Source organism: Protopterus annectens, chromosome 7.part0, assembly GCF_019279795.1.
Source record: "Protopterus annectens isolate FY-2018-M chromosome 7.part0, PAN1.0, whole genome shotgun sequence".
Classification (NCBI taxonomy): Eukaryota; Metazoa; Chordata; order Ceratodontiformes; family Protopteridae; genus Protopterus; species Protopterus annectens.
The window spans coordinates 1,911,788,999-1,911,803,148 of NC_056739.1; positions in this window are offsets into that span (position 1 = coordinate 1,911,788,999).

The window sequence follows — 14,150 nt, forward strand, 5'->3', positions numbered from 1 at the left end:
GAAAAGCTCCAAATTATTTCAAAACATTTTAAGAACAATACTTTTACAATCTTCAAGCATAAAACTAAAACATCTGCACTTTAAATAATTATAACAAATTAGACATAATATAAAAACACTGGTTAAGAATATTAAACATCAGTAACACTTTGGATTTCAACCACGATTACACTTAGAAAAAAAAAACATTTTAACAGCTGTTGCTGCCATTATAATCCTGTTTATGCAACAGGCTGCTGCTGCTAGACCTCAGCCAAGAAGGACTGTATGACACAGAAATTGTAGAGTGATACCGAATGATGGACAGGGAACCTCTAGAGGAAATACGCAACCTCTGCTGCCCTCACCTGAGGTCCCAGGGAAATCATGAAGAACCCATCCCAGTGGAAATAAAGGCATGTGGAGAATTACATATATTAGCTGCATATACTCTCCAGAGATCCATGCAGGATATATTAGGGGTGTCACAGGCCGCAGCTTCCAGAATATTACATCAGTTTCTAAATAGAATGCTACAATAAATGAGAAAGCATATCTGTTTCCCATACACACCACAGGAGAAATTAAGAACCATGCAGGAATTTTATGCAACAACACAATTCCCCTAAAATTCTGAGGGCAAAGGATTGCTCACACATAGAAGTAAAAACTTCATTTGGGAGCAAGGAAAGAGGTACATTAACAACAAAGGCTACTGCTGTCTATACTGCCAGGTTGCCTGCAATGCCCAAGGGATTATCTGTGATATTTATTCAGGTATCCCAGGCAGTTTTCAAGACTCATACATATGGCACACCTGTGAGCTATACACAAAGTTTGCTAGGGGGTACTTTCCACAATGGCATCTAGTGGGTGATGCAGGTTATACCCGAGAGCCAATGAGAAACCCACACAACCCTAATGAGTAAGGAAACAAAGATGCCCATGCTCAAACTAAGCATAACACTGTATGTGTATATGACTTGCACAAATCAAGCTTCTGGTGTCTAGACTCCTCATGAGGTGCCCTGCAGTAGAACCCACCAAAATCTGCTGAAATACTCACATTTTGTTCCATGTTGCACAATATCATTATCAGGAGACAACTTCAGCAAGGACAGCTAGAGGGAGAACCACTACTCCCAGTACCGCAGGCAGGACCAGCAGCTTCAGCAAATATAGATGAGGAGCATGCAGGAGAACTACCACCCAAAGATGTTGCCAGCAGACATAGGTGGGCACGATATGCCATGGTTATGGCTAAGAGGTAAAAGATAGCACACACACACACTATATACCTAATGAAAGAATAACAGCCTTATCTTATACAAAAATTAAAACTGACACCTGCCAAACTGCACAACCATTACTTAACCATATTTGTTGTATTCTATGCATCAGATACAAGCAACCCATGAAGGAGACATCTAGCATTTGCATTATTACCATGGTAAGTCTGGAACCTGTATAGAAAAAAGCAATATAGTTATATAACAGATTATTCTGTTGAGCAAATTCCCATATGCCCCTACAGTGATATACGTCTCAGGTGTACACGAATGTTACTAATAGCTTATGAATAACATTTGCAGTACAAAACTATGGATGTTTGCCCAATAATCTGCATCCAGAATTTCAGCTGGCCACTGTATATAAACAGCTGAGCAGGTCAATGTTAGCATCATTTGCACAAATATAACACCAAACAAGACTTAAACATCTACTTTGACTTCATGAGTATCAACAGTAGCAACAGTAACAGAAATACAATGATGGCCAACAATTACAGAAGCAGTCTTTTACAGCTGATTATGAACTATGATTAAAAACATTTATTCTACAATACATTTACATTAAAGGAAGGTTCTGAGTAAGCAAGCATTAGCTATCCACCCTATTAGACATATATGCAATCCAAAGTCACAAAGAAATGTGCAAAGAGCAGGGCACAGGCATTATCACTTGCATAGGATGGGTGGGGGCAGGATGGCAAGCCTGACACAAATGAAGTGAGTGTATGCAGGTTAAGTACAAAATTATTCCTGAAGTATGCAATTTGCAGGACCAGAAGCAAGATATGTACAGTAGTCAACATTACTGTTTAGATAAGTAGTGTGTGTGTGTGTGTGTGTGTGTGTGTGTGTGTGTGTGTGTGTGTGTGTGTGTGTGTGTGTGTGTGTGTGTGTGTGTGTGTGTGCACGCGCATGTGTGTGTGTGTGTTGGTGTGTGAGGTAGTATTTGCTGAATGTGTGCATATTTATATGAACATAATCAATCACTGTGCTAGTACTATATCTTGGCATGTCATATATCATAGCATGTGTGTGAGCAATGCATAGTACACCAGTCAGTTCTGTCTCTTCACTTTCAGCCACAAGAACTACCTCTAGCAGGAGTTGCAATGCTAGTTCCATGACCTTGGCTACAATTTGGGTTGCTACGTGAGTGATGCCTGCTGGATGAGTTCTCATCATGACTATATTCAGGACCCTGATCACATGGCCTGCCACATTTCGATGTGTACAATGCAACCAGTGATGGAGCAGTGGAAGCAGTGACACTATGGGAGTGAAATCTTTCACAGCCATGTTGGTTAACATCAGATGATGTCATTGCTCTACAGCCACTTGGATGCTGACCGTCCCTCAGCAGACTTTCCATTATAGACACAGTCCAATCCAGTGTGTCATTCATTATGTCCAAGGAGTCATCCACAAAGTTCAGGCAGAACCGCACGTCAAAATGCACAATGTTTAGTACTTACACTATCTCTTCTGATGCCCTTGTGGAACATGCATATGCATCCATGACAGACCTACACATATGTTGTGTGGCAACTATTGACACACCAACATCAGGAGCAGGGTGGGAAACAGACCTCCTCCAAACACCTCCACCGAAACACCTGTGTGGTACCTCACCCTCATCATGCCTATGGGGAGAATCAACCAGTTCTGGTAATGCAAAAGTAGTTACATGAGTAATGTGGACATATGTGTCATATATGCAGGAGAAAGTATCCATATGTTTCTATTTGTCATCGTGCCATTTATACAATCTATTGCAAACTCTGATGTCATGAGTAATTGTATGTACTGTGGCAAAGATGAACTTCTGTCATTGTCTCTGTGTCCCCTTTCAGAGCAATTGCCATTACATGAAATCTTGGTTATGTGTAACCTAATAGCTACTTATGATGGTGCAAGCAGATATGAAAGTGTTGGCTGTGCCATGCTAAGGCTATAACAGCTTATTCCATTTAATTCCATTAAATATGTTTATTTGGTCCATTTCATTATTTTTATACTACCTTTTGGATTTATGCACCAGTTGGCAGCAGGCAAACATGGTTCACTTACTAAGAAAAAAAGGAAAACTTTTAACTTGGTCCTCCTTCTGTAGTGCAAATGAGCCTGGCACTGTTTTGCAGCTGTCAACACTCTGGATAGTACTCAGTGAAGAAAATGCACCTGTTAGGTAACTTCCTCTGTACTACAAGGTGTTTAGTACGAGATGTAAATGCAGTGAACTTCGAGAAAGGAGACAGGTGATGCTGGGTTCTAATCTAAGTACATGATCATTTTAAAGACGGGGGTCTGAATACATATTGACATACATTTTTCATATTGTTGTGTTGCTGCTTGAAGATCAACTATTCTCAGTATTGCTAAGAACATGTGAGCTGTTGTCTGTCCCCTTTTACATTATTTGGTATTACCTACAGTCCTGATAATGTATGCAAGAAATTAATGTCTTGAGTTGCAAGGAGATGTGAGAAGGATAAATGTGTCAGTATAATGTATTTTTTCCTCTGGTCATTGCTAGGCATACCATATGATTGTTGTAATTTTCATGTAATGTTTTCTTATTTTTTAAATCCTTTTGCAATTGTACTCGACTCAAAAGTGTACAAACATGGTTTGCTTCCTAAGAAAAAAATAAAAAAAAAATTTAACTTTGGACACTTTCTGTACAGCAAACAAGCCTGGTATCAGTGTGCATCTGTCAGTACTCTGGATGTACATGGGGAATAAAGTCCACCTATCAGGTAGCCATCTCTGTGACAAAGGGTGTACATGAAGTGAGCTTAAACAAGAGAGCAGCTGATACTTAATGCTAGTTAACAGATACTTTTCCAGAGGGGGTCAGAATGCAATCTGCAGCAATATTTTGCTCAGGAATGTCATAATAAATGCACATGGCTATCATAACTATGTTTGTCGCAACACAAGTATCATTACTGCTTGCTACATAAGCCCAGTATGATATGAGTAAATTATGTTAAACGTGAAAATGATGATATCTGATGTAGAATACACATGCATAAGTGTGATGTGCACAATATTTCTGTTACAATTCTTATGACTTGTCACATGTCATAAGTATGTGTTTACCACAGTATGTCTTGTGAAGTATTGTGTGTGATCTAACCTACCATGTATTACTCAGGTCATGCAACTGCATGCATCTAAAATGTAATTACAAATACAAATGCTGACATACATATAGATGCATCTCATGACTAAGTAAAGTGACAGATATTCAGGAATCTCTGAAGTATATATCCATTCATTGTTAAATTTATATACCTGTAATTACCATGTTAAAAAGTAAGTTTTCTTTTGCCAATGATAGTTGGTAAGCAAAGTTTAACACTTTATCATTTTTTGTCATGGTTTTGATTCCTGGGTAGTAATACTCAGTCTTACTTGTGTGTAAGTTCCAGAAGCCCAATATGTCACAAGTCCTACCATTTATCATGCAAACAACCATGATGATAACAAACACCATAAAATATGTCAGGGTTTAACATTGGTACATGTATCAATAGTTTGAGCATTACACACAGACAAATCTCACTCACATTTTTAATACCTTCAGTGCTTCTTGATGTACACCATGCCAATGTTTCTGGCAAGCCATTGTTGTGCTTCTAATTGCACAAATTCTGCTGGCAAGGCTGTGTATATTTGCATCCAAGCTGTTGCACATGAGATCTTAACTGGATGCCAATTCAGCCCCATATTTCTATCTTAACTGCTGCAGACATGGCTAGGAACTGTAGGGTTGTTTTTTTTCATTTAGAGCACAAAGGTGGAGTGTTGAAGGATCCAGAATTTTTGTGGCACTTTTTGTGAAGTGCTACTGCTGAAGGCTACTACAGGGACAGTATACCAGGTCTCAGTATAAGGCTGACACTTGGAATAGCTTGACCAGGGCTGTCTCCAGTCTGCAACTGATATCCCACATACTGGGAGGCAATGTCAATACCATTGCAGTGACATGAAGATGCACAAGTGTGATCTCCTAAGCCAATGGAAGGATGAGTTTAGGAATGCAAACTCCCCTCAGTTGTGTAAGTATACTGACCCATCATTTGTCTATGATATAGCATTAATTAGACAGCCAACTCAGTTATTCATCACGCTTCCAAAGATCTATTTTTTTTCTTTTTCTCTACTGTAGAGCTGTAGCAGAGATAGCACATCAGGAACACAAACTCACATCAGAGAGGCATGGGGTAAGTATTAATCAGGTCTTAATGCAAGCCAAAGAAGTATTTTTGGTCCATTATTGTATATCAACTTCAGCTGGCAAACCTTAACTTGCCCAATAGCTCTTTGTGCTTGTATTAGGCAATGAGTATGTCAGGTTAATTTTGTGTAGGTTCAATACCCAGAAACACACATTAGATTTTTTTTCAGGATATTAGTTAGAAGATATTAGCTGCAATACCACATGACATTAACAATCAGATTTTAGTAAATGCATGTATTACCTTTAAAAGTAGATATCTGATATGGCACAGTGAGATACATGAATCTATTAGTCATCACACCATTCTGATTGCTTTTATGACACATTAATGCCTTCCAGCATATCTGAATGGTAGTGATGTATTTGTCATATTGTTTTATGCATTGAATAATGTAATGTGACGTGCCATTGAACTAATTCTCTCATCTGTGTATCCCCCATTCTATCTCTCAAATTTTTCATATATATATATATATATATATATATATATATATATATATATATGTATATATGTATATGTATACACATATACATACATACATATATACATATACATACATATATATATATATTGACAATTGATTACCTGGAAAGTCCAACTGGGTAGAAGACCATTTTCAGTGGAGGCCCGAGGTGAAAAGCTTCAAATTAGTACTAAACATTTTAAGAACAAAAGTTTTACAGTCTTCAAATATAAAACAAAAACATCTGCAATTTAAATAATTATAACAAATTAGTGTTAATATAGAAACTTTGGCTAAGAACTGAGTTCTATGACAATCATTTAATATTTATAGAAGTTTTAGACCATTTGTAGATAAATTAAAGGTAAGCTGGTCTAAATCAAACATGAATTGCAATATGAAGTGAGGGAAAAACAGACATGATATATCTAGAGAGAAAGTCAGGGAAGAGAATTTGATAAAGTAAGGAAGTAAGAGAAGAAGGGAGAGTATGAAGGTATAAGGAAAGAAAAGGTACTTGCTCACATTTAGGGATATAGTTTATCCTGGTTTAGAGCAAGAACAAAGCCAGATTTTAGCTAGAAAGTCTTTCATAGTGGTTTTGAAAGATGGGAGGGAGGGTATTGACCTGATGGATACGGTAAGGAGTTTCAGGGCTTAGCAACCTTGTACGAGTACAGACAGTGCCCAATAGATTTCATGGTTTTATAGACAGACAGGAGGATTTGGTCACTATATCACAATGACCAACTGGAAACATAGTTGCACAGAATGTTTTTAGTGCTGGACAGGCAGATGGCTGGATAATTTTATAGGTGGTAAGAAACTGTGTATATGTTAGTTGATGAAGCAGTTCTAACCAATTTAGGCTTTTTAGTGCTATACAGTGGTGAGCTATGAAAGGAGTATTTGCTGCAAATTTAGCAACTTTGTTATAGCATTGCTCATGTTTTAATTTTTACGAAACCTGGAGGCTAGTAAGGATGAGAGTGTCATAAAGAAGTGTACGGAGAAGATAAGTAGTGGTAAGTATAGTTTTAGTTGCGTATGTGTGAAAGTATTTGGCTCTGTAAAGCATCCCTAGTTTTGATGATTTTTTCTTATGCAGGTTTGTATATGCAGGGCGAATGAAAGATTGTCATTCACTGTCACCGCTAATAATCTGCTATGAGAGGTGACTTCAATGGTTGTATTATCAAGAGAGAGGACTTCAAATTTTGATTATTCATGACAAAGTAGTAATTTGGTCTTTTTTGGATTGATCATGAGTTGGGAGTTATGAAGCCATGCTTCAGTGGCTCTTAAAGCTTCCTGAGTAAGTCTTTGAGGTGTACCATGTTGTCAGATGTGCAAATAAGAGTGGAATCATCTGTGAATTGTAGTAGGGTGACCTGTTGTGTAGATGTATAGAGGGTGTTGCTGAAAATATTAAAGAGGAGGGAACCATGGTCAGAGCCTTGTGGTACACCGGTGGTGACTGGGAGGTAAGGAGAAAGCATGAAGTGCCATTTTACTGACTGATACCTACTGGACAGATAGCTTTTAAACCACAGAAGGGTGGGCTATGAGATATCTAGTGAGGATATTTAAAGTAGATGTTGCTGTGACAAACTGTGTTGAAGGCATCAAACAAGTCTAGAAATAAGGAAGACACTAGTTTGCTGTAATCTCTAGCTTTCTTGACAGTATCTATATAAGTTAGAAGGGCAGTGGTAGTATTACAGAAGGGATGGAAGCCATATTGTTTAGGGGATAAGACTTCCTCCTGCAGGAGATAATCTAGCAATTGTTTTGGATACATTTTTCTTTTCAAGAATTTTGGTGAGGGGAGATACGATTGATGTAGGTCTATAGCTATAAATCTCTGTTGAATTTCCTCATTTGTGCAGAGAGATAATGTGTGACTTTTTCCAGAGAGATGGACTGTGGGATTACTGAATTGACCTATTTATATGGATTGAGACTGGATAGGCAATGTTATTGGCTGTTATTTTTATGTATTTGCTTGGAAGGTCATCAGCTGAAGATGAGCACGGTTTAAGTTTAAGAGTTTTTATATAGGATGTGGGCACAGGTTTGAAGGTGAACATGGATGTAGTGATATGTGGCTGTTGGGCAGGATTGGGATTAGATGTTGAAGAATCCTTGGTTAGAGATGCTATACTATCTATAAAATAAGAGTTGAATTGTATTGCAGTTTCAAGAGGGATTTGGGTTGAATTTTTACCTGGGATGTACGATTTCTTTACTGGATGCCCAAAACCTTTCAGGGTTGTGTTTACTATTATACTGAAAGTTATTATAGTATAGTTTCTTGTCTTCATTTATTCCCTGTTTTAGTATGATTGCAAAGTATTCTAAACTTTTTAAGATATTGAGGGGTTTTATATTTTTGCCATTCTTTCCATGATTTTCTCTATCCTGCATCAGCATTCTACTCTTTTTGGATAGCCAGATTGCATTATTTATTTTTAGTCTCTTCTAGGAGGTGCAAGGCTATTTAGGGAATTTAGAAAAAAATGTATCAAATTAATTTTCAGCATCATCTAGTGGGGAATTTTTAGGAAGTTACAGTTAATAGATAATAGTATAGTAATGAAGATTTCTGGATGAAACTTGGAAAGGATGCATGTTGTTTTATAAATATGCTGTTTAACTGGATGCGTGAGATATGTCGTTGTATAGTTTGAGAGATGATCACTGAGACAGTCTGACGTTGTACCTGTGGTGGTGTATTTACTGTCTTGCTGTAATGTGTGGGGCTATTCATTAGTTGTGTGAAACCATATAAGTTCACGCTAGATGTATGAGAGTTAGAGTTTATGTCCAACCGACTGACATTCACATCACCAGGAAGCATGATTTATTTTGGAAACATTATGGATATCCAATGTAGGATATCTTCCAGTATAGTTGTATTGTCACCAGGAGGGATATAAAGGACAGTGATACATATTTGTTTATAAAGGACAGTGATACATATTTGTTTATAAAGGACAGTGATACATATTTGTTTATAATTGTTTATTTTGTGGAAAGCAATAAGAAGCTCTGCTGAACTGAATTTTAATATTGGTTTGCTGTTAAGGGGAAATGTGGTAGGTTTTGGGAAATATTAAAGCAATTCCACCAGCTTTCCTTTTTATACGGTCATTATGGATGGATGATATTACAGACAAGAAGTATAACTTTGGAGTCATTTATGTGGGGTTTAAGCCAAGTTTCAGTTACAGTGAGAATGTCAGGTTTATCTTGGGTAATCCAGGCATGTAGTTCAGCAGTTTTACTTCTTATGCTTGTAGTATGGGTCTACTACCATTAACCAAAATTACACCTACCCAAAATCCAAATAACCTAGATGACGCCACAGAAATCTCATTACAATGAAGCAATGAACCACTGATAATTTTAACAGGGAAACTAACCAATTGGTCACCAGGACACAAAAGTAAACACCAAAACAAAATTAAAGCCATGCTAATGGGGGGCTTTGCCCCCCACACCTCCCCTAACTAAATATACCAACTTTGAGATCACATTATACTGGGGAAAAGGGCAAAGTTGGCCAAGTGGTTAGTTTCCCTTTTAAAATTATCAGTGGTCTGTTGCCTCATTGTAATGAGGTTTTGCTGGAATTATCTCGGTTATTTGGATTTCGGGTAAGTGTAATTTCGGTAAAGGGTAGGAAAATATATGTGGGTGTGTGTGTGTGTGTGTGTGTGTGTGTGTGTGTGTGTGTGTGTGTGTGTGTGTGTGTGTGTGTGTGTGTGTGTGCGTGTGTGTGTGTGTGTCTTTTTTAATACACTGCTGCTGAAAACAAAATGACCATCAGTATAGGGAGGAAGAACTACTCACTGGGGTTCAACCCACCATACCTCTACAGTTGTCTATGGCGGCACCACCACAGACAGTGCAGACACCCAGCACATCTGGGTCACAACCTGTCAGCCTTGCCTTCACAGCTCCTGCTCCACCTGCATGCGGTAGCTCTGCACCAGCTGCTCTTGCAGTAGAAGCCTCTAGGAGCAGTAGAAGTGGAGGTGGCAATTTTGTCACCTTTCAGGTGGAGACAGGGCTAGTGAAGGGCATTATGGAGAGAAGCCTCAGTACCCAAATCAGGAGGGTTGAAAAGTACTTGTGTCATATTGTCAAAATGATACCAGATCCAGCACTGACCCAGGCAACTGACACAGGAGACAGTGATGACAGTTCTTCTAAGTGTGAGAACTAGATTTGCATTATTGTCATGCTGGGCATGAATACACATCCCAGGGTCCCTTAACTTTTCCCAGTCGTGGTGTTCTCCAACCTTTTGGGCCATCACCAGCCTTGTCTATCTTTTATATCCTGTATGTCTACAGCTGCTGCCTAACCTATTCCACCTACCTGATCCCCTCATTGCTAAGCACCTTCCCTAACATCTCTCTCTCTCTCTCTCTCTCTCTCCAAAAAGGATAGACAAGGGCACCTGACCTACCCCTAAAAAAAATACACCCCATAAATAGCTCTCCACTTCACCTATGTGTTATGTTGACACATTTGATTTGGTCCCATGGGCTATACAACATTATTCTGTTGTTTTCACCTGTCCCTGGTGTGATGACTCTCCAAATTCATGACATTGAGAGTACAATACTGCATCTATATTCTGAAGAAGTAAATAGCTATAGTGCTCTCCCATCACTCTCTTACAAATTCCTGTATTCTTTCTCCTCTATCCAACTCCCTGCTTTCCTCCTCCATTTTCACCACTACCTATCAACTCCTTTCTTACACATTTAATCGGATAAAAAAAAAAAAAAAAATCACACACAATACATACAACCAAAAATGGCCCATCAAAATGCCTTCACTTTTTGTCCACAGCATTTGCACAGAGGTTGGCATGACATACCAATGCTGAGTGATGGTGAATGCAGTTTAACTTTCTCTGGAAAAAACTGAGGATTTTAACTTAAGCCACAATAGTCTGATTAGTTCCATGAAAATGTGCTTAAAACCACTGCACTATGAGTATGCAGACTAAAGGTAGACTAAAGGTACCACTGTGAAACAGTTATTGTAAGGCTGGATGTAATGAACTAGAATTTGTGTGGTGTGCTAAGATAATTCCACTATCTGTTAACTGATGTTTTTGCATGGAGTCATGGGTTTGATTACAACTGCAGGTCAAATTATAATTTCATGATATTTTCTATTCATCTGTATTTATCTCCATTTAAAAAAATTCATTAGCATACCAGCATGAAAGCATTTGCAAAGATATTCCAGCCCAAAAAGGGAGACTTAGTAAGTCGCCCTTATCCTGTTTATGTCTTAATGTTGGTTGCTCTTTCCTACCCCTTCATGCTCCATGCAGCAAGCACTTTATTGTACAGAGCACCACAGTTTAATAATGAGGAAATTAATGAGTGATATGTAATGCAAGTGGTCTTACATTGTGTAATTAAATGTGTGTGAAGTAATATGTCCTTTGTGGTGTGATGAGATCATGCTCAAATCTATAGACAGATTTCTTTGCATACTTTCAAGGGTTTTTCATTCAGGCATTTGCTAAGTGTTACTGTTTTTACCTACATCTCAAGCTAACTTGGAAGTATACAGCTTATGGCAAATCTTGTGAGACTGGGCCTTTGGCTGCATTATTGTGGTACCTGGCACACTACTTTGCTTAGCTATGTGCAGTCAGACTAATGTTCTGTTGAACGAGTTAAAGAGTTGAATGTACAGCATACAATTGAAATGAAGGTAATTCTGCAATTTATTGTCAAATTGGAGCTTTCTGCAGTGGGAGGTAATATGTGGTGTGGTTAGGTAATACTCAAATCTTTAGACTTTTCTTGGGATATTGTTAAGGTTCAAATCCAGATGTATGCCAAAGTGAGTGTTTATGACTCTTGTGGGTGGAACAGTTGGCTACACATTTTCATAGCACACCATTATCCTGCTGTTGTATTGATGCATTTGCTCCTTGTTGTGAAGACTGTCTTGTACATATCATGCCTGAATAATTATGATGATAAAGCAAACAGTATTTTATTTATTTATTTACAGTTGATTTACCAGGATTGTCCATTGGGCCCGAAGTACCCATTTCAATGGAGTCCTGGGGAGAAAAGTTCCTGAATAAAGATACAAAACATTACAGAAGTTTACACATTAACACATTCAGTCAAATTAATACAAATTGACAAAAACAGTGGTAAAAAAACAGTGATTGACAAAACAGAGAAATGTGTGTTCAAGACAAAAAACAGAGGAACAGGTGATTACAAGCAAAGAATCTTTGGTTATGCTATATAAGACTAGCATTGCATTGGTGTAGAAAAATATGTAGTATTTAGAATGGAATACTAGAGTAAGAATTATTAGGGGGTTATTGCTTTAGCTGACTTATAGTTTCTGGTATATATGATGTGGTGCCTGTAGGGGGCAGGCTAGACTAGGAGGGATGAGAGCAGGAGCATTCCCAGGAAGATGTTAAGGGTGTGTGTAGGAGAGATGAGAGCAGGAGCATTCCCAGGAAGATGTTAAGTGTGAGTGTAGGAGGGATGAGAGCAGGAGCATTCCCAGGAAGATGTTAAGTGTGAGTGTAGGAGGGATGAGAGCAGGAGCATTCCCAGGAAGATGTTAAGTGTGAGTGTAAGAGGGATGAGAGCAGGAGCATTCCCAGGAAGATGTTAAGTGTGAGTGTAGGAGGGATGAGAGCAGGAGCATTCCCAGGAAGATGTTAAGTGTGAGTGTAGGAGGGATGAGAGCAGGAGCATTCCCAGGAAGATGTTAAGTGTGTGTGTAGGAGGGATGAGAGCAGGAGCATTCCCAGGAAGATGTTAAGTGTGAGTGTAGGAGGGATGAGAGCAGGAGCATTCCCAGGAAGATGTTAAGTGTGAGTGTAGGAGGGATGAGAGCAGGAGCATTCCCAGGAAGATGTTAAGTGTGAGTGTAGGAGGGATGAGAGCAGGAGCATTCCCAGGAAGATGTTAAGGGTGTGTGTAGGAGGGATGAGAGCAGGAGCATTCCCAGGAAGATGTTAAGTGTGAGTGTAGGAGGGATGAGAGCAGGAGCATTCCCAGGAAGATGTTAAGTGTGAGTGTAGGAGGGATGAGAGCAGGAGCATTCCCAGGAAGATGTTAAGTATGAGTGTAAGAGGGATGAGAGCAGGAGCATTCCCAGGAAGATGTTAAGTGTGAGTGTAGGAGGGATGAGAGCAGGAGCATTCCCAGGAAGATGTGTGTGAGTGTAAGAGGGATGAGAGCAGGAGCATTCCCAGGAAGATGTTAAGTGTGTGTGGAGAGATTTTTTAAAAGCTGGAAGGTTAGCAGTGGTACGGATGGAGGGGGGAAGGGAGTTCCAATTGCGTGCCAGAGAAAAGGACAGCAGATTTTTCCCTGGCGAGTGAAGAGGTTTGTACAGTTCTATCAGATTTTGGTTATTAGATCTTAGGGCTCTTTGTGGCATGTGTAACACAACAGAAATATGTGCAGAGATGAACCATAAACTAATCTCTTAGTATGTCTGTATGTGTATTCCTGTCACCAATTGTCCACCTCTTCCCACCTCTTCTGTATCATCAAATAATCCTCCTTGATTCAAAACTGTTTCCATAAGTCATGTTTCCATCAGTAATAGCATGCATGGTCTGTCAGTCCGTCACGTGTTTCGTAATACACATGTAACATATATGGGTGGTGCAGTGGTACAGTGGTTAATATTGTTACCTCACAGCAAGAGGTTTTCCAGTTTGATTCTCAGCTGGGGTGCCTTCTTTGCAGAGTCTGCATGTCCTCCCTGCAATTGTGTAGGTTTCTTCTGGGTATTCTGGTTTCCTCCTACATTTCAATGACATGCATTTGGAGAGTTTCTCCCTGGGTGTCTGCTAAAATAGGCACTGTCTTAGTTGCACTTTCCTGGTCAACAAATGTTAAATAAATATAAGGACCAAAGAAATGCAACTATCATGATAGAGATGTAAGTCATAACACCTGAAGCATGACCACAACATATCTGTAATGTATCCATCAGATTCAAACATGGTTGTATGTGCATACTGCTTATTTGCAGGAAAGTCAACACAGACCATCATACACAACTGCTAATTCCCATTTTAAGGTCAACATCTCAAGTTATAAATAGGCATGAAGTAATACTTTAACATCAGCACTGCAACTG